General features: G+C 44.8%; 1 long non-coding RNA gene across 4 annotated transcripts in view; it reads right to left on the bottom strand.

The window, feature by feature from the left end:
• Nucleotides 1-20,853, bottom strand: part of LOC138528759 (uncharacterized) — a 665,870-nt gene that overhangs the window by 180,426 nt on the left and 464,591 nt on the right. For 3 of the 4 annotated variants that reach the window (XR_011284229.1, XR_011284232.1, XR_011284230.1), the window contains one exon: nucleotides 18,505-18,585. This is a non-coding gene — a long non-coding RNA (uncharacterized lncRNA). Of the gene's footprint in view, nucleotides 1-5,766; nucleotides 6,399-18,504; nucleotides 18,586-20,853 lie in introns of those variants that run through there. The other variant, XR_011284231.1, reaches the window with a different exon arrangement.

Here is a 20,853-nt window from a genome sequence, read left to right as displayed (position 1 = left end):
AAATGACTCCATCTCAATGGTAGCACAGTTTTACTCATGCTTGGAAAATCGCCTATCCGGGTACCCACAAGGCTGTTTTACCCCTCCAGAATTCAGATGCACCTATACTACACCAATGCCAAATTCACAAGCGTCTGTCTGGATGATTAACTCTTTCCAAAATGCTGGCTCTTTAGAACTGGGGCCTGGTCATCCTTCAAGCTCTGGAAGTATGTCGGTCAGGCCGGAGTTAGGTTAGGTGAACTTTAGTGCCAGTTTCTTGGACATGAATGTGTTTAAGGGAAGGGTAAGGGTCACATATGCTTTGGTAAGTGGCCAGATATAACCTTTGAAGCCAAAGAAGGCCCTCGCTTGATTCTGGGTGGTGGGGATGTCCCAATTCTTCAACAGCTGGCCTTTGGCTTGGAGAGGCTGCTTCTTACCGCTACCTATTTGTTGACCTAAGTAAGTCACTGAACACTGCGCTCTCTGGCACTTGGATGCCTTGATAGTCAAGCCAGACTTCAACCACCTGCTCAGATGGGATAAATGGTGTGTCACACAGGGGGTAGCTACCTGACAAAGTTGGACCATACTTTAAATTTGGTATGTGATTAATTGTATTTGAGTTAGTGGTGTTATCAGAGTATCACCAGTGGTTCATACTCGTGATGAAATCTAAAGCCCCCTCAGGGGTAAACACGACCAATAGATTAAATTGTATTGGCAAGCTCTATATGATTAAGAGCAACCGTTTTTATTCATTAGAAATACAGTTTTATTGCTCAGAGCTTCCTATATAAAACAGCAAAAAACAAAGTGCGGTGTCCTGATATAAAGGAAGGGCAAAAAGAAGAGGAGCGTAGACATACGTCAGGAACATAACATTCCCCAAGGTGTAAAGTGGGTCCACAGTTTAAGGTACTGGACCCTAGGACGTTTCAGCTTTCAGGGTGGGTGCCTTCTTCTGGGCCAAAAGAGGATTGTATCTCCCTTGAGATAGGGTCCGGATGGGGTAAATGGTCTTCCCAGGTGTTGCTTAATACTGCCATGTCAAATAAACAGGTGACCCCGTAGTCTTCCAGCTTTGTTAGGACCTGGTTCTCCATTCTCCTTCTCTGGAAGGTGACAGGGCTGTTCTTTAATCCAAAGGGCATAACTGTGAAGTGATAGTGCCGTTCGGGGTGGAGAATACGGTCTTCTCTTTCGCATGTTCAGTATGGCCGACTTGACAGTACCAGAGCATGAGGTCAAAGGTAATCATACATATGGCAGTGCCGAACCGGTCAATGAGTTTGTCTGCCTGAGGGATGGGGTGAGTGTCTGTCTTCGTGACAGGGTTGAGCCTGCAGTAACACACACACAAGTGTACCTCGGCCTTCCCCTTACTGAACATTTTTGCAATCTGTACCACTGGCTATTCCGGGGTCTGTGGGATGGCTTGATCATCACCAAAGGTTAACATCTTGGAGACTTCCTCCTTCATGGTGTCTTTGACCTTGTTGGACATCTGATAAATCCTACTTTTCACTGGTTTACTGTCTCAAGTGTCAATATCATGGACGCACACCTATCAATCTTCCCAGTCTGTCAAACTGATCCAACAGCTACTGGAGTCCTGCCATTGCTGTTCAGTGAGGTCTAGAGAAATGTTAGCTCCCTCGAGAGACCCACCAGTGGGCTCTGCGTGCAACAACTCAGTGTTGCCATCCATGACCAGAGTCATCATTAAGTCATCCTGGCTTTAATGGGGTTTAAGCCGGTTGACATTAGGAAACACCACACAAGAGAATATCCTGAGGAGACCTTTTGCAACCACAGGACCCACAATGTCCATACATAACCTCTCAAAAGGCTGCCCCACCAGAGTTAGTTGAGTTATGGTGGCCTTGGTGGCTCCACCTTCTTTGCCCAATGCTTGCCAAGTGTGGCAGGACAGGACACATTTTTTTATTGTTGACCCATTTTGAGGCAATAGAAGTGGGCAAACTGAAGGTCGGCTGTCTTTGTCATTCCAAGATGACCTGCCAAACAAATGTTGTGAGCCAAGTCCAATAGGAACCTTCTGTGGCACTGGGGAACCACCAAATGCCGGCTGGACCCCACCTCAGAAGTCTTGGGCTCACTGTACAGGAGACCATTCTCGCAGTGCACTGTGAACATCCTTAGGTCTTGCCCCTGGGCCTACTTCTCTGCCTGTTCATGCATTTTTGATAAAGTTGGGCAGCTGTGCTGTGCCTGGAAAAAATCACCCTGAATCAGGTCCCCAGCTAAGGACAAGTCACTTAGCTTGGGGATACCCTTGAGGCTTAAAGCTACTGTGTCCTCTACCACAGGGTCAGCTTCTATGCCTGTAGTCAACCCTGCGGTCACTAAGTCGAGTGATGCCACAGCAGGCACTTCAGTGGTGACTAGACCCATTCCGGCAGGAGCAGGTGTCTCTGTTGAATCTGGTTCTGGAATGGGTAGTACCGGCAGAGTCAGTTGTTTGCCATCATCAGCCAGAAGAGCCCATGGACCCATGGCCATCAGTGCTGCCAGTGCTGCCTCCTTGGCACTAGATTGTGTGACCACAGCAATGATTTCGGCATCAGGTTTAACATTTTTCAGCAGACAGTCTACTGGAATGGTATTTTTAACGCAGAGCTGCAAGGTTTCCCCCCTCCAACTGAACTCCATGATCGCCAGTGACCTTCGGGACAGACCATTGAATCCTCTGACTAGTCTGGAAGGACCAGGAATGTGCCAGTCCTCTCGCTCCCACTGCTGTTGGACAGTGGTGATACTTGCAGCAGTATAGCAAAGTGCTGGGGTTCTGCTCAGTTTAATGAACACATGGTTCTGTATGGAAAGGCCCTTCCTCCTGGCAATAAAGGTACTGCAAAGCCAAAACGAAAGCAATGCACAGTATACAGGAAAACATTTTTGCAATCTGCCTATGCAGGGAAACAACATCAGGTATTCAATTTGTAATGGTGTGAGTAAAGTCTTATACAAGGATTTACAGAAAGCAAAAAGCAACACATTTGAGCAACTTTGTCTCCTTGATTGGCTGGTGTGAGTAACTATATAAATGATTCCACCCATCATGCATTTCAATTGGCCTATCTTAAACATGTGGTATAATGACCGTTGTAAAGGTTAGTTAATCTCTAAGGAAGTCATTTTATTTCACACAAGTTATGATTGGTCAACACCATTGGAAACATTCAGATAATTAAACTGCATTTTACCATTGGTTACCTTAGTAGGCATAAGAGTGTAGTGATATGAATACAGTGGTTAAAACCAATTATCTATATGAGATGTAATCTGTGTGGAACATAAAATAAAACTTTTGAATTCCATCCGGAATACTCTGCAAATTGGCACCGAAACACTATTCTCCGACATTAAAATCTGTTTTGTAACTTTGCTCGGTGGAAACTATGTTTGCATGCCAATTCCTATGCCCATGAGTCATCTTTGTCCTGTCTCTGACCTTACATGCAGGGCTTAGCTGCCAGTGAACTTGGCTCATTCATACACGTATGAATGTGTTTGTGCAGTGCACATAATCACAAAATGAGCTTTTATTTTCCTAATGCATTCACACAGCATTACTTAGATGTGAATTATTGTATTGACCTTAGGCCCCTGGTTAATGCTGTGGTATAAGTAATGTGTTTTATGTGTGGTGTGGCTTCACAACTTGTCTTTTATTAATGTGTCTTTCATGTGAAGATATCTTTGTTTCTACTATCTCATAAAGGGCTGTGCTGTAAATAATGGGTTCAACATAACAATTTGTCCACAAAAGTGAGCTCTTGCACATGCTTTATTTGGTCCACAGATGGCATTGTGGTACTGGCCTCGTTCTATCTCTATGAACATGTATTGCTGTTCACTTTTCTGCCAGAGGGTGAACACACATTGTTATAATTAATCTAAAATATGGCTATGTTACTTGATAAGTTTGCATCATCTTAGCTAATCAGTGTACCATGTTCTGCCTTCGAATCCGGGGTAACTCTCTTTTTCAAGCTGCATTTACTGTTCACTGCTGGGAGCTAAATGTCTAAGGGAAAAGGCTGTGTTAATTCTTCTTTGTTCTGCTGCCAATTTCTGCGAGACATGAGGCTTTATCCATGCATCATTGCAAACTCTGGAATGAACTGCCTTATAACTTGCTCTGAGAGAAGTATCTTGTGCTTGGAGAGAAACTGACCAACTCCTGGCCTGTGTGTTTTGTATTTAGCTGAAGTAAAGTATATACTTTTCCTAAAGACTTTTTTTAACCAAAATGATATGATGCTAAGCTTGCTATAGAGCACATGATTATATTTCATTTGTAATATATATAGTGTGTGTGTTTCCATAAGAGCCTGCCTGCTATTGCATTCTCAGAAGTGGTGGAGGGATTCGATCTGAGAAAGGCTTACTAAATCTGGGGTTCTCATGTAATGTGCTTAGCTAATGTAAACTGGTGGCTCTCCTGTATTTCATAACTCTAAACACCTGTTTCTATATTTCTCGAACTGCTACTATGCTGTGTTAAAAATACATGTATGCTTACCTGCAAAAGTTATGTTATAGCTAGATGTAGCTGTTATTTGTTCTTGGGCCTGCATGTAATGCCTGTCACCGAATTGACAAATTTTCTTTTCTCTTCTCTTGTGTGTCTATTTTAGAGGGCTCGTTGCAGGATGTATTTTCAGGCAGGTTTGAGTCCTGAATAGATGTGCCCATGTTTACATATCCCCCTGCATGCCCCCTTTCATCCCTTGAGGGATGAATGTTTCACTAACTTCTCCTTCATAGATTGCATCCTCTTCATCTGGCCACTCAGAAACACGTTTGGCTATCCATATTTTTCCAACATCTCTTAGATCCCCACCATACATGATATACTTTCAAGCGGATGCAAAAATAGGGCTCCTGGTTGGGGACCTATTCTACCCAGGAGGGTAAACTAGAACAAAATATACAAATGAATAGGTCCAAAGGACGTTATGCTCAAATATACACTCGCAGACAAAAAAAACAGATTGACCTCTGCATATATACAAAAGGAATCACTCTTCACTACTGTCTAGTAGAGATAAAAAAAACACTTGGTTTTATATTTAGAATAAATGATTCAGAAAAAAGACATCACAAACAGGTTGGCTACACCTGAACAAGGAGATATTTTTTTTCGAAACACACACTGAACCAAAACATTTCGGAACAAACTCCTAATAGTGTGTGTATAACATAGACCAAAAAACAAATGGAGTTTGTCAACAGATTCACATAACAATGTGTACAGATTTAACATACAATTCTAAAAACATGTAAAACAAAAATAGTAACACAGACGAATATTTTGCTTGTGTGAACAGTCTGAATAAGCTGTAGTTTAAGGGAGTAGTGGGTCTACACCAGGTGTTTCAGCCGTTTTTCAGAGGGCTAAGTGTGCCCCGTCTTTAAACACGGCCTTCATCAGGACGAGGTTCAGGGTAGACTGATGTCTTAACTGTGGAGCTATAAATGCCACAGGTATAGGGTTATACTGCAAAAGCCACGTGGGCTTGTCTCTGTGTGATCCTCACAGTGGAGGTGTACATCATCAGATAATAACTGGTTCCAAACAGTGAAATGGTCACATCGACTATTCACAGGATTCACGGCTTTCTGTTATTTTAGAGGGGGGTGCTGGCTTGCAGTGTTTTAGCTGCACGTCCTCCTCTCATGTCAGATCCGAAAAGACTGCGGGCGTCTGGCGGAAAGCGTTGGAAACGCTTTCCGCCAGACGCCTGCAGTCTTTTCGGATGGCCATGAAGTAAACATCACTAGTCAGTTGTCTTCACCAATTCCTTCTCCTTCTGTCCTGTCCATTGTCAATTGGGTCATTGGCTGGATAGCTAAGCTATGGAGTGCCAAAGTGCTATGGGCCTGAGCGCTCTGAGTTCTTTGCTTGCAGAGTTGAGTCTAGGTTCAGTTCTTTATATAGGTTCCATCAAGTCTCAGCCGAGTCACTGCAGCCATTTGAAATTGGTGGCCGCCTGCATTCCTGGGTTAGGCATTGGTACAAATATCACCCCGGTTTTGGTGATCCAAAATAAACTTGAGGCTGTATCTTCTTGAGTTCTTCATCAGTTTCCTTTGGATGATATACACTATTTTCCTTTCTATTCACCCTAAGTGAGTCCAAGTGCCCTACATTCATTGGGGGATGTTAGAGGGCTGGGATTCCTTCTTGGGCATTTCCATGTTCCTTGTGGGGCTGACCATCATGGATGCATGTAGAGTGACAGTGTTGCAGAGGCCATTCCAAGGTGGTGGAATCTTGTAGTGAGGTAACATTCAATATTGTGGAGGTGTTTTCTCTTGACACTGGCACTTAGGACACCTGGTTGTCAGTTGTGTGGATGCTCACAGGCACGCTGCCTTTGTCTCTGGAACAGAATGAATCTCAAATGAGTTTCTGTACTTTATCAGTCTGTTCATATTCCTGCAAACATGTCAGTTTGATTATATGCAATGACCATACATCTCTGCACAGTTAATCTTTTTGCTTCATTTCAACTTCTGCAAATCCCATTAGCCCCTCAGCGCAGAAGACTGCATGCCCCTCTATCTATTTCTTATTCAAAACTTTGCTTCTTCTATCACCATTAGTTATTTTTTGGGCACTGTATGTCTTCCTGCTTTTACAGCTTTCTCACGTCTTTTGCTTATCTTTTCTCCATTCTTATAGATATATAGACTGCAAAGTTTCGTAAAGATTTGTTAAAAAAAAATAAAGTTATTAAGAAGACAAACATGTTTTTTTTCCAAAAGTGCTGCCTACTTCCCATTCATTTTCCCATAGACAAACATGGTAAATTTCTGCCAAAGCGCACAGCCCAAACCGCTGAACGGCTTTGGACCAGTTCTGAAAAGAATTGGACACGAAGCATTGACTTGTGATCCATACATGGTTTGGGGTTGTTCCATGCAGTAGTTATTTACATATATGACGGAGAAGGGGGTGCCCCCTTCTCAATAATAGATAGCTATATCCCAGGGATTTACCCGAAACCATGGGATTTTAGAAATTAAACTAACACCTTCCTGTTTTTGTCGTGATACGAGAGATAATCGAGGTTATAGTCGAGGGTCTGGGAAAATGAAACACAGGAAAAAATCTGTTTGCAGATCAAAAAACATGCTAATGCCTTCAGGCCAGAGGGATAGAGGGCACCAAGTGAAATATGGAAGTTGGAGGGGGTCTAGGGATTGAGCTTCCAAAATGAAGCTTTCTGTAGCCTCAAATATTCGAGCTCTCAAAGCAAACTGTGTCACAGAAACAGCGTGTGTTGTGGGGTGAAAGAGCAGGGGAGGTGAGGAGGCCATCTGAGGAGTGGGGGTAGCTGGCAGAGATGAGGGGAGCAGTTGTTGAGGACCTGGAAAGCATTTTCTTCCAGCTGTTTTTCTGATATTGATGGCTATATTCAAGGCTAGAAAAGAACTACGAATAGCCATGGGTTTGCGTAGTTCAGTAATGGAGGTTACAGTTTAAAAACATATATATATATTTTTACATCTATAGTGACGTCAAGGGTGAAAAATCACAAGAACATTGTGTACCAGGTCTCCCATCCATGCAGTAACCAGGAAAGACCCTGCTTAGCTTCAAAGTGACAAAGAGGCCAGCCTCCGCATGCCATGTTGCATGACAAATAAGCCGAAGTTACAAGACTTCTTATAGAAACGGGAAGGCTCTTTACTTGCTTTGAAGCTAATCATGGTCAGTCCTGGTTACTGTGTGGATGGGTGACCGAATGGGTTTCCACATTGTTTCTTTTTTTAAAACCATGCTACGATGAGTCCTTCATAGTGTTGCACTCGAGACCATGCTTTTCCTTTTGATGAATTGCATTCCGGTACTTGTAGTCTCCCAGTCAATAATTTAAAAAAAAGTTATTTTATAGCTATGGCGTGTTTCCCATCTGGCAGTAAATGAGACAAACACTGCTTAACTTCAAAGCGAGGAAGGCATCAGCCCCCTAAGGCCATGTTGCCTAATAAAATGCCCACCTAACAACACCCATTAGAGAAACATGGCATAAGGGGGGCTGATTCCTTCCTCGCTATAAAACTAAGCAGGCTGGGTCCTGCATGGATGGGAGACAGTTGACAGTGCCAAATGCTGTGTGTTTTCTTAGTTTTAAATTTCTCATAACACACAGCATCCACATTATTTTTTTTAAACCGTGCTACTCTCATACCTGGAAGGTTTCGCTGAATTGCGTTCTGGTAGTGGTGTCACAGTCAAGATGGTGGATAATGCCACAATGGTACACTCTTTACTTAGCATAGTTCTATAAGGATTTACATATTTGAGTGACACTATGGTACATGTGATTTTCAAGTTATCTATAGTATTGTTGAAAGCGAGAAATGGGAGTGAGGAGGGAAATGATGAGAGGGCAAGTAAGTCATGAGTATTTGCCCACAATGTGGCAAGAGAGTTTGCAATCCTGGACACTGGTGCAGTTATGTTCACCTAATTGTGGTTGCTTTTCAGGATACAAGTAAAGGACCACGTAACTTTTCTTCTGATTGAAGACGCAACACCTTGCGTTCTTTTGAGATTGGCAAGCTTGCTTAAGTATTTGGCTACCAGGATTTTACTCAGATTGTCATGTTCCCCTCACAAGAGCACAAGCAATTGTTTCATATTGGGTTGGAGTTTTCCAGGGAATATTTCACGACAGATTGCTGGGTTTAAAAGTTGAGCACCTTTCATACTTTGGCAGCATATTTATTGCAACATTTCCTCTCTCAGGTTTGTTTTCTGGTTTTCATTATTTTTTTTAAAAGTCCAATGCTATTTGTCTTGCACACTTTCGTCTAAGGAGTAGGTCTATTGAAGTACATTTTTATATTTCACTTTAGGATATATGTTCACTTACTTTGCATATATTCATGGGTGCCAGCTTTTGATTTTCGCAATGGGGGCAAAATGACCTGGGCATATGTAATGTTTGCAGCTGGTCATATTTTCCCTTTTAAATGCAGCTTAAATGTGGTTAGTTTGGGTTGTGTGATGTATGACAACAGTGACCAAGAGACCGGCCATAAAACAAGGGGCTTGTAGCATGCTGCTTAACCAAAGTGTCTGATCCTCAGAAAATAATTTAATCACATTGAGCATTAACTATTAACATTGGGAGTTCTCAAAGCCTGCAATCTTTTATTCATAATTAAAGAAATTGATATTGTAACAGCTACAATGACATTGTGGGTGAAAAATCACTGGTGATCCAGGTCTCCCATTCATGCAGTAACCAACACTGACCCTGCTTAGTTTCAAAATGAGGAAAAGGCCAGCCCCCTCAGGTCATGGTGCCTAATAGGTGAGTTAACGTTATAAGACGACTTAGAGCAACATGGCCTGAGGGGGCTGGCCCCTTTATCACTTTGAAGTTAAGCAGTACTGTGCCTATATTCATGGGTGCTAGCTTTTGATTTTCGCTATGGGTGCAGAAAGTACTTGGGCATATGTTATTCTGGCAGCTGGTCATTTTTTCCCCTATTTCCGTGCATCTTAAATGTGGTTGGTTGGGGTTGAGCGATGAATCACAACAGTCACCAAGAGTTCGGCCATAAAACAAGGGGCTTAGAGCATGCTGCTTAACCAAATTGTATGGTTCATGGCAAAAATGTAATCTCACTGGCCATTGCCTAAAAACACTGAGTTCTTAAAGCCCCCAGTCCGAAGGCCATAGCTAGTGGTCTGGTAGTGTTTTAAAATGGACAGTGGGCATTGCTAAAGGCCTTGCCCACTGACGATCGCTGAAGACCCTGCTATTGCTCTGGAAGCATTCTAAAAAGCTATGGAATAACAAAACCCTTGAAGTTCAATGAGAAAAATGTAGTTGCAGGGACATTAAGCTGAGCAATACATTGCAACAAAACCTTTGAAATTGAAGGAAAAAACTTTAGTTGCAGGGATGTTAAGGTGAGAACTTAACGGGAAAAAAAACCTAAAATTCAATTAAAGACACCTTAACTTCATGCCCCCTGTTGCACAGCCTCTGACCACAATGATGACATCACAGATCACATCACTGATGACATCACTAATTACATGTTGTATGAAAACACTGATGACAACACTGGTGACAAAACTGATTACATTGATTATAACTGATTACATCAGTAATGGAATTAGACATAACATCAATTATAAGATAGCTCATGAAAACTGTGATTATCTTAATAACAATTTAGGCCATGCACTTGGCCACGACAAAAGCTGGGGTCACTGGTCAGCACTAAAGGCCATAGCTAGTGGTTGGCTAGTGTCCAAAAATACCAATGAGCATGGGTAAAAGCCATGCCTAGTAGCCCATCACTGTTTTAAAATATTCAGTAGGCAACATTAAAATCTGTAGTCAGTGGTCATGGCTAAAGGCCAAAGCTAGTGCCCATTCACCACTTAAGTGATAAGGACGAGGTATCTCATCCTCAGCATTAGGTTTGCAGTGTGGAGGACGAGATACCTTGTACTCTTAAGCAGTTGGGTGTGTGTGATTGCTGCAGCGCAGTGATCACACAAACTCAAAATCCAAAGTCCAGGCTATGTGAGGACGAGGTTCCTCCTCACAGCCTGTAGGTTGGATTTCATTCAGCTTCACCCCAGCATGCGTAATGCACGCTGACATGAGACTGAATGTAATTTCACTCGCTGCAGCCTTTTTGAATGCGGCGGGTGACAAAGTTTGGTTTCCCCTCAGTGTCTGGCATTTTCATGCCGTTTTGATCAAGGGATGTGTCGTTGGAAAGGGGAGATTCTCTACTTTCCAACAGCACCTACCTTGAAGTATTGCTGGGCACGGATTGCTCGATCTATGCCCAGTAATTCCACTAGACCACCAGGGATCCTATTTTGAAGTGGGGGTGAAGGGGTGCTTAGTATATAAGGGGCCCTCTGCCCCTCCAGCCCCCAAAGCATTTGGCATTATGTTTTGCTCACCCTGCAGGCAGATGGGCCCACTAATGAGCCCATCTGCTCCTAGGGAAGGGTCAAACAGTCAACAAAATAAATAAATAAAAAGTACTTTGTTTGTTTGTTGGTGTTGTTCTGGGTGTGGGGGTTACTAGACCACCAGGAATTTTTTAAATGAAATGGGGGTGCCCTCTCCCCCTACCCCAAGTGGATGTGGGGCATGGCCTATAGCCCTCCCTGGGGGCAGATTGTCTGGGAAGGGGTACATATGTTTTTACTGGTTGGTCGGTGGTCATTAGACCACCAGGGATGGCTTTTATGTAAGAGGAGGTTGGCCCTCTCCCCCTCCTGCCCCAAATGTATGAGGAACGTAATGTAGCCCTTCCTGGGGTCAGATTGGCAGTGTAATCTGCCATTCTTTCCTTAGGAAGGGCAACTTTGTTTTTACTGGGGGTTGGGGTCGCTACACCTCCAAGGATAGCTTGTATGAATGTGGTTGGGGTGAAAGGAGCAAAATAGTTTGGATTTGTTTTTGCTGGGCTGACCACAGATAATTAATGTTTTTTGTTTTTTTTACAATTGTGTCAGGATGAAGATTTTGCTGGTTTATGTAAGTAGTACAAAATTTCCTTTTGTTATTATATATTGAAGTTGGAGCAGATTGTTAGTGCAGTTGGCGGTACTGTGTCTAAAATGTCAGTGGTGTGGGCGGAATGAGTGGTGAGAAGGTAATGCAGAGGGAGCCCTGGCATGGTCCCCATCCCTTCCCGGAGGGAAAAGCTGTAACACAGCCCAGCCAGAGCTCCAGCCTTGGTTTGGGGATGGTCGACCCACATGGGAGACAAGCGCCCAAGCCACGGACATCACCCCCGACCATCCTGGAGCTCTGGCTGGGCTGCATTACAGCTTTTCCCTCCAAGGAGGGATGGGGACCTTGGCATGGAAGCCTTGGACTACTGCTGGACTTGGGGACAGTTAACCCACATGGGAGATAAGCGCCCAAAGCCGGGGACATCACCCCTGCCATCCTGGCACTCTGGATGGGCTACGTAGCAAGCTTTGTCCTCAGGGGAGGGATACAGACCCTTCCACAGCACCCTGAGACTTCTGCTGGACTTGGGGACGGTTAACCCAGATTGGAAACAAGCGCCCAATGTCAGTTAAATCACCTCTGACCGTCCTGGAAGACTGGCTAGTCTGCGTTACAAGATTTCCCTCTGGGAAGGGATGGGGACCTTACCAGGGCTCCATAGGACTGCTGCTGCACTCGGGGATGGTCAACCCACATGGAAGACAGCTCCCCAAGGAAATTACCACTGACATTCCTGGAAATCTGGCTGGACTGCATTACAGCTTCTCCCACCGGGAAAGGGTGGGAACCCTGCCAGGGCTCCCTGGGACTGCCGCTGCGATTGAGGATGTTCGACCCACATGGGAAACAGCTGCTCAAGACCGAGGGCATCACCCCTGACCATCCTGGAGCTCGGACTGGCCTGTGTTACAGATTTTCCCCACCAGTGAGCCCTGGTAGGGTTTCAATGACTCTGCAGAGGGAAAAGCTGAAACATAGCCCAGCCAGAGCTCCGGGACGTTTGTGGGTGATGTCCCAGCCTCTGGCATCCATCTCCCATATGGGTGTACCCTCCCCAAGCACAGCAGCAGGCCCAGGGAGCCCCAGCAGGGTTACGGCCTTTCGCAGAGGAAGAAGCTGTAATGCAGGCCATCCAGAAGCGGCAGTCCCAGGGAGCACTGCAAGGGTACCTATCCCTTCCTGGAGAGACTGTAACGCAGCCCCGCCCACACTCCAGGATGGCTGGGGTGATGTCCTTGGCCTTGGACGACAGTTTCCAATGTGCGTTGACCGTCCCCATGCCCAGCAGCGGTTCCATGGAGCCCCAGCAGGGTCCCTGTCCTTTTGTGGAGGAGAAAGCTATCACGCAGGCCACCCAGAGCACCAGGATAGTCGTGGGTGGTGTCCCTGATCTTGGGCGGCTGTCCCCCCATGTTGGTCGACCATCTCCAAATAAGCGGCAGCCCCAGGGAGCCCTGGAAGGGTCCCCATCCCTTCCCTGAGGGAAAACCTATAATGCAGCCCAGCCAGAACTCAAGGATGATCGGGGTTGATATCCCTGGCCTTGGTCAGCTGTCTCCTATGTGGGTTGACCGTCCTCAAGCCCAGCGGTGGTTCCAGGGAGCCCCGGCAGGGTCTTCATCCTTTCCCAGAGGGAGAAGCTGTAATGCAGGCCAGCTAGAATTCCTCTTGTTAAATCCATTGCAAATGCCACGCACAAACATTATTTGTGGGAGGAATTTACACATCTCCTTCAACGTAAGGGAAAACGTAAAAGTAAAGATGCTTTCACTTATGTTTCCTGCATACAGGTGGCCTTTTGAACAAAAAGTGTAAATGAGGTGTTCCCCAATTAACATGGCTTACAAAATGACCCACAGTTAAATGAAAGCCAGGGCTTTGCATAGAACACCCTTTTCATTTCAGTGATTGAAGGGGCTTGGCCTGTGGGAAAAGCATGCATGGTGTCTGGATAGCATAGGAAAGCTTGGCACAGAAGCCCAAGTCAGGAGGAAATTGCCAATAAGGTAATTGGTTACTCATAGAAAAGGGGGGCAGGAGCAGGTGAGGGCAGACAGCAGATGCACCACTATTGGGGTAAGCAGCAAAAGAGTCAAGGGTAGGGGAGGGAATTAGTGGAGACGAGAGAACACAGGGTGTTAATGCTTGCATTCTGAGGCACCTGAATGGGTGGCAAATTGGCCAAGTGTGCTAATTATTGTTAAAATACCACAACACTGGTTTGGAATTGATGCTCCCCTCTGATTTAACAAAGCAACACATCAAAATATGTTTTTTATTTTTACATGTTACCTATCATCAAACTCAGTGGACTACAACATCATCATAAGTCACATATTTAGTCTATCATCTGTGAGGTCTTATTCTTTTTTGTGTACATTAAACAATGCAAAATAAGGGTCTTAGTTATGTCAGTCTTGGTTTAGGATGTCAATGACAAATTAGATTCTGCCTTGCAGCGCTACAAGGAGGAGTAGGGGTAAACTGGTCCACTCAGCCCTCACACTTCTTCAAACGAAAACACAACACAATAAGACATGTAAAACAGGGACATTCAAGAGATGTAACTCCTTTGCCTTTTGTGGTAACATGGGCTGAGGGAAGGCTATACTCTTAACAGGTGTTCAAAGGGGAAACAGTAGCGACCCAAACAACACAGTATTACAGTCCACAATAGAGGGAATGTCTAATGAAGGATTTATAAAAATATAAACACTTTCAAATAAAACACATTATCTGCATGTAGAACAAAAAGAGATTGCTATACAAACACCCAGCCCAATGGAAATGCAGAGAAGATGCAACAGAAGGAAAAGGGTTGGACTTTGAGTGTCGTTCCAGGGGTGGTAGGTAAGGAAGTTTGAAGGGTTGGAGCTTAACAGAACTCTGGATCTCTGCGCTAGAGCATAAACATTTCTTTTTTGGTGATTAATAGGTATTTTCCATGTGTAGCTATATTTCCTGCTGCCTGTGCATGGAGTTCCGGAGTTCCTAGGGGACAGAGCTCCTGCAGTCCCCTTTTTTAGAATTGTACGGGTTTTGGGGTTGGAACCCTGTTGTACAGTGGTGCTGGATCAGGTGTTAACCTTTTTCAAATTGTAGTAATCCGAGTTCAGTCTTCAATGAAAAGTGACACCATTGTGTGCTTTGATATAGGATATATTTATTACACCATATAAGTTGTACGTTATGTCAGAAATAGTTGCCACATGTGTGACATGCATCGCTGCGTACATTTGCTAGATTTATGTCATTAGCTGTTTGCTTCTGATTACAGTGCCAACACGTGTTTCAACCATAGGTTTTTCTCAAGGCATGAACATAGTTGCTTCCTGTCCCGTTGGGGTCTAGGTCAAGTAAGGTCCTATCTGGGTAGCTGTTTAGCTTCTGTACACAGCAGGGCGAAGAATGAAAGTGGTAGGTAAGGTACCACAAAACCGTAAAAGAATATTGGGTTCAAAACAGGGGAGATCATGACGTAACCACTCTCTACTGTCCCAGTGGACTGTGGGAGCAGTTCAGGTTCACAGTACCTGGATTCAATTCTTGGTGGACTGACACATCAGACCCAAGTTCGAACATTGATGCAAGCTGATCAGGCTCATTTTAGGCACTTAGGTTTGTGGAGGTCCTGCTAGCAAGCGAGCATCAAATGGTGACAAATGCAGGTGTACTGTGCGGTCGAATGGCTGCACTTAAATGATGCAGTTCAGGGCGATGCCAAGAATACTTCACATTTGGCCAGGCCAAGTTGGGCTTTGGCTGATGGGAGAGGTTGGTGAGTGATGCTTGAGCGGTTCAAGTCAGCAGACAAGGGCCATTGAAGGGGTGATCTAGGGTGCATCAATGTGCTATCAATGAGACAGTGGTTATTGGGTTAGCTGGGCCAAGCCATGGTTGTAACCATCAGTTAGGGTCAGTGAGTTACACCCCTGAGGTTTGATTCAGGTTCCAGCATTGAGCAGACGCTTCAGGCATAGCAGGTGAAGTGTTTTGCTAGGACACAATGCTGTGTCAAGCTGGTTTAGATGCGGTACAATAGTTTGGCTGGTTGGAGGAAAGCAGACACCACCACCAGTATCTTCCCTATTGTTCAGTATGCGGGGAAAATGGAGAGACCAGTTCAGTGCAATAGAACTGGGAGCTTTGGATGGTCTGGCCTTGAGTTGCTGTGAGGCCTTCACAAAGGATTGAAGGACAGTTTCTCCAGGTCAGGGTCTGTTCTTTTGGCACAGAAGATCCATTGCAGAATAGTTGGTCCTGGCCCACAGCACTGGTCACTCCCAATGTTCCCTGGCAGTGGTTAGGTGACTGTCTTGGACTGCTCCTTCTTCACCTCAGGCTGAGGGCTTTGGACAGTACAACTGTACCAAACGAAGTCCAGATCAGAATGTTCAGAACCTCTTTTCAGACTTAAATGATCCTTGAGGAACTGAGGTAATTATCCTGAAGGGTTGTGAGACTCCTTCTTTTAAAGGCATAAATCCTCAGTTGATTGGTCTAAATCGAGGTTCCCTTAGGGGACAAATCCCTGCTCCTGCCTGGAGTGGACTTTGCCCTATTAATCTTGCACTCAAAGTGCTTTCCTCCAGAGGAAGTTGAAGATACAGGAAAGGGAAAGAGAGAAAGTAAGAAACAAGATGGTGGAAGGCTTTGTCTAGTGCCCAGCTTACTCCGGACTATACTACTCCTGCCCTCTTCCCACCTACTGACAACAAAGACCTTTAGATATGCAGCAATCTCATGTGAAGCTACTCCTCTAGAACGGGCATGCTCCTTTTATACCTGGGCAGAGGACAGCTGCCTACTGTGTGGCTGTCTCTGGGGGAAGGGGTTAAAGCCCTGCCAAAGAGAATCAAAGAGAGGCTGTGTCCTCTGGATTTGTCTCCTGCCATGTGACAGTATCAGCCCTTCTGACATGAATACACATTCCCTTCCACAGCAGAGCTGACTCACAGAAGAAGACACATGTGCAATATCATTTGGCATGCAGCGGACATGATCATAAGTATTGCCATGCACTATGCTTAAACTCAGGCATAGATTATTCTTAGAGATTACCCAGCACAAACAGGGGTACTAATGATCATTGCAGTTTGGGTAGAGGGGACATATATTAAATATTGCCTCTTTCTGCAGTGACCTTTCTGTAGCTGCAGTGGTTGAATGGGTATTGTGTGATCTTTGAACTTGATCTGTGTCACAGTCACAGCGGGTGCTGCAGATCAGGCTACTGATGCAGCCGGGCACAAGTGCACAATGCTTTTGGCATGGAGTTGCAACAAAGGGGGGTCTGGTTATCAGATTACCATTTTGGGGAAGGAATCACCCGCATCATTTTATGTACGAATAAAAATAAAAACACCCAGTTCTTTGCACCCTTGCACAATGGCAATTCCTCACAATGTCATGATTTCTTTTCAAATTCTTGATGTAACTAGATCAGATGTCAAACTTGACAACATTTTTGCATGTGTATCCTGCAAGATTTTATTTCTCATCCCGAGACGCACAGTACCCACAGAAATATAAGCATGAACAATCCCCAAAGGTACGTATAGATTATATATGTGATTTATCATGGTTTTTGAGTCTGTGGGTGGTACCCATAGGTACAAGTGCATACCTTGTTTTCCAAATGCACTGCATGTAGCGATACGCAGGAAGGTGCTGAAATAATGGCTTGCCTCTGCTGCGGCTCTTTCAGCAAGTAACTGACAATCTGTCTTAAGAGATACAGTTCAGGGGATGGCTTTTTTACAGAAAATATGCATATGACAGTTGCAGATTATATGTTTCTCTGACAACATCTTGAAATGTGCACCTTTCTCAAAAAGACAGTTTATATACGGCATTCATTATGCATATTGTGTGGATCCTTTATGTCGACTCACATGTGGTGCACAGAATATAGAATGGAATATCTTGTTGTCTTGGGAGGATAGCTCAGGGGCAACGTGCGTGCCTTGGAAGCAACACGGGTTCAATCCCCGGGACAGCACTTAGAAACCTCTGGGTATTAAGCGCGTTATAAATAAACTTTCATATCATATCAAAATGCGATCGCAGTGTTGAAGGGAACAGTCATGGAAGGTTTCGTAATAAGTAAAGCAGCCATATTTTTCAGAGATGATGAAGGCATTAAAAAGGGATGGCATGATTTCTGCATTGAAATGAACAGAGTATTCTCATAAATTGGCGATAACTGGACGGTTTGCATTTGCATATTATTAGACAACTTTAGTTTATAACATATAGAGTTTGAGTTAGAGATATCTACATGACCACAGGGTTTTGAAAAATGACGGTAGCAGGATGAGCAACAGACCAATCTATTGAACAGATATTGATGCACACAAACTATGCAAAGAAGTGGTCTAGATGCCATGCACAACTTTTACCTAGAGAAGATCAAGTGCCATAGTACAGAAACTTTGCACCAGTGATAGGTCAACAAGCCCTGGGGCACACATTGTCCTAGTACAAAAAACATAGTATTTAATTGAATTATTGCAACCAGACATATGTCCCTCTACGGCAAGGGCACACGTTGTCTCTGTCCAAAACATATTTGAAACAATTAGGACAATTCATATAGGGCTTTGCACAGTGCAAAGTTTAGATGTGCCCACATCGTGCACGCAAAGTGCAATTGTGAGTCACACAGCACTCTTAGTGCATATAAAGTGCCACTCGTGCCTTGCCCAAGCCGGCAGCTCCCATATGCATTTATGCGACCTAGGTGCAAAGAATAGTCAAATACAAGCAAGGAGAATGGGTGGAATATGCAGGAAGCCTTGTTATATCATGTTAAAGCAGTGTTCCATGGAAGGGCCTTGGCAAAGTCACATCCATGAAGATAGTGCAACATACCCTGATTAACAGAAACATGAGTGCTATCAGACACATCGAAAATCCATGCACATTGGGGCAAAGAACAAATGCAGTTAAGGTTAATTAAAAACATACTCACCAAAACAGTCCTGCAGCAGCCCTCTCTTCTATTCATCCACTCTAGCAATACGGAGTGCACCCGGAGTACGCTGCAACAAACCTAGGCAGGAAAAGACAGCGTAAATTACACCAGCAAAGCTAGAAATATATTGGCATTAGGAAAACAGCATGGGTTGAAGGAAAACAACCGCCAAAGCAAGAAAGGTGTTGGCAAGCAGGAAAAAGCATCATCAGCCAAAGGAACAACCCAGCAAAGCGAGAAAGGCATAGGCAAGCAGCAAATGCACATTTAAAGACATTAAAGACACTAAAGACCTTAGGAGAAAAGTGTAAGGAGAGGAAAGCAGAAGTGCTACAGCTCACAACCAGCACCCAGCAAGCCACAGCTGGTCTGGGCAAGCAAAAAAACAGTGAAGTAACTGACAACGGGTGCACGCTCTCCATCCATAACCCAAAGGTGAGTCCAGACTTCCCCGGAGAAGGTACACTATAGCAGAGAGGGAATCTGAAAGGAATAACAGTGACACCTGTGCTCTTTGGTTTTAGGCAATCTACATTTAACTCTGATTCCACAACCGACAGGGCTCTACGTCGTCTCCCAGGGTTATCATCGTTAATCAGCATTCCCAACACTTTCTCCCACCAGTCCGGCGGTGTGTCATTGTATAACATTGCATGAGCTTTGTGTGGTAGGTGGTGCGGATTATGCAACAGAGAGTCCAGGTGATTCTGCAGAGTACCAGGTAAGCGTTACAACGTAATGCCTGACAGTGGGTGTGCAGGACTTGTATGCCTGCAAACATTGTCCCCCCTTGAGGCCCAGTCCGGGGGGAACTTCTGCCTGATACCAGGGTGCATATTGTGCTGTGCTGGCAATCTGTTTCCTTCACTGCCAGTGATGTATCTGTTTGTGAGTTTTGCTGGTGGTATGTTGACAGCTGAGGACGCTTTGTTTTTGTACTTCCAGACTTCGACACTGGATGGTCCATGGCTATTTACTTGTTCTATACAGGAGTTCACATGGCTGTCCAGTGTCTTTAACTTGATGCAAAGCATGTCTTTGAAAGTTTAGAATGTTGTTTCAGGTGGGATTCTGTGGATGCCAAACAGGTGGGTACCTTGTGCAGGTAAGTCAAATTCATCCATGGTGGCACTTGTGGTGTTCTTTCAGTGGCAGGGAGTCTGGTACTGTGTGGGGTGTATTTTTTGTTACCTTGTACTGATGTGAGTAGGTCTGGCTTCATGGGTGCGGGTACACATGGTGTCAGTTGGCTGGTGGTTGTATACTTGCTGTTTTTACATATTAATCAGTGGGCACTGGTTGTTGGGGTTTTGTTGTGAGAGAGGCTGTCACTGTAGGGCATTTATTGGTGTGTTGTCATGAGGGTGGTCCATCCAGCTGCATGGGAGTCTAGAGTTTCATTGCTTGCAGTTTTTGTATGTGTGTTGCCTGCCGCACAGCTTCCTGTTCATTCAGCTGTTCATGTCATGTCTACCCATACTGGCAGTCCCCTCTTGGTACTTCGGCTCCTTCTAGGGGTGTTGTCCCGAGACAAACGCACACACAGCACAGCATTGCAAGCCATTTGGGGTATTCCATGTTCAACACAGATACCAGGCACACACCATTGGCTTGGTGTTGTTGTTTGGATGGGGACATGTTCCATGCAGGCCACACCGGCAGATATGTTGCTGCCTGTTGACTGCTGCTCAGTACATCTCAACACTCCCTTCAGTTCCCTGCACATTGGTCCCTGTTCAGTCCAGTCCCTGTGAACTCTTCCTTGCCTTCCTCTTGCCTGTTCCCTGCTTCCTTTTGTGTGGCAGTCTCCTTGGCCTCCTTTTCTCATTACGTTCTCTTGTCTGCTTGTCTCCTTTATGCCAGTTGCCTCTGTGCCCTTCCTTCTGGAAGGACTGCTTCCTCTTTCACCAGCTGCCTTATGGCAGATCCTGTCTTCACTGCAATCGATGAAATGTTTGCATTCCGTCATCTTGGACTTTCCATCATCGGATACCATGCCAGTGTTGGCCTAATGCAATGTTAATCAGGGAATACCATTTTGTGGCATTGGGAGTGCTACCAAGCGGGTCCTTGATTTCCAATCTCTCAGTGATCTCTATTTGGGAGTCCACTCAGGGTCCTTCTGACTCAAGCTGGATCAGCATTTTCACAATGTCCCCTGACCAGGACAAGGGGTGGTACCTACTCCTTCACTGCATGGCACTCTGGGGGGGCAAGCAGTGTAGGTGTTATAGGTGGGGAAGGTGTCACTGTGTGGGGCAATTGAATTGCATTTGCTGAAGGTGGTTCAATCTGACTGCATGGGTGCAGGGACACATGGTGATGGGTATCTGGGGAGTTCTTGTT

This window comes from Ambystoma mexicanum, chromosome 7q (assembly GCF_040938575.1).
Source record: "Ambystoma mexicanum isolate Mex_15411 chromosome 7q, UKY_AmexF1_1, whole genome shotgun sequence".
In the NCBI taxonomy this organism is placed as follows: domain Eukaryota; kingdom Metazoa; phylum Chordata; class Amphibia; order Caudata; family Ambystomatidae; genus Ambystoma; species Ambystoma mexicanum.
Note: the sequence above shows the minus strand (reverse complement) of the source record. Positions and strands in the feature narration are given on the sequence as shown.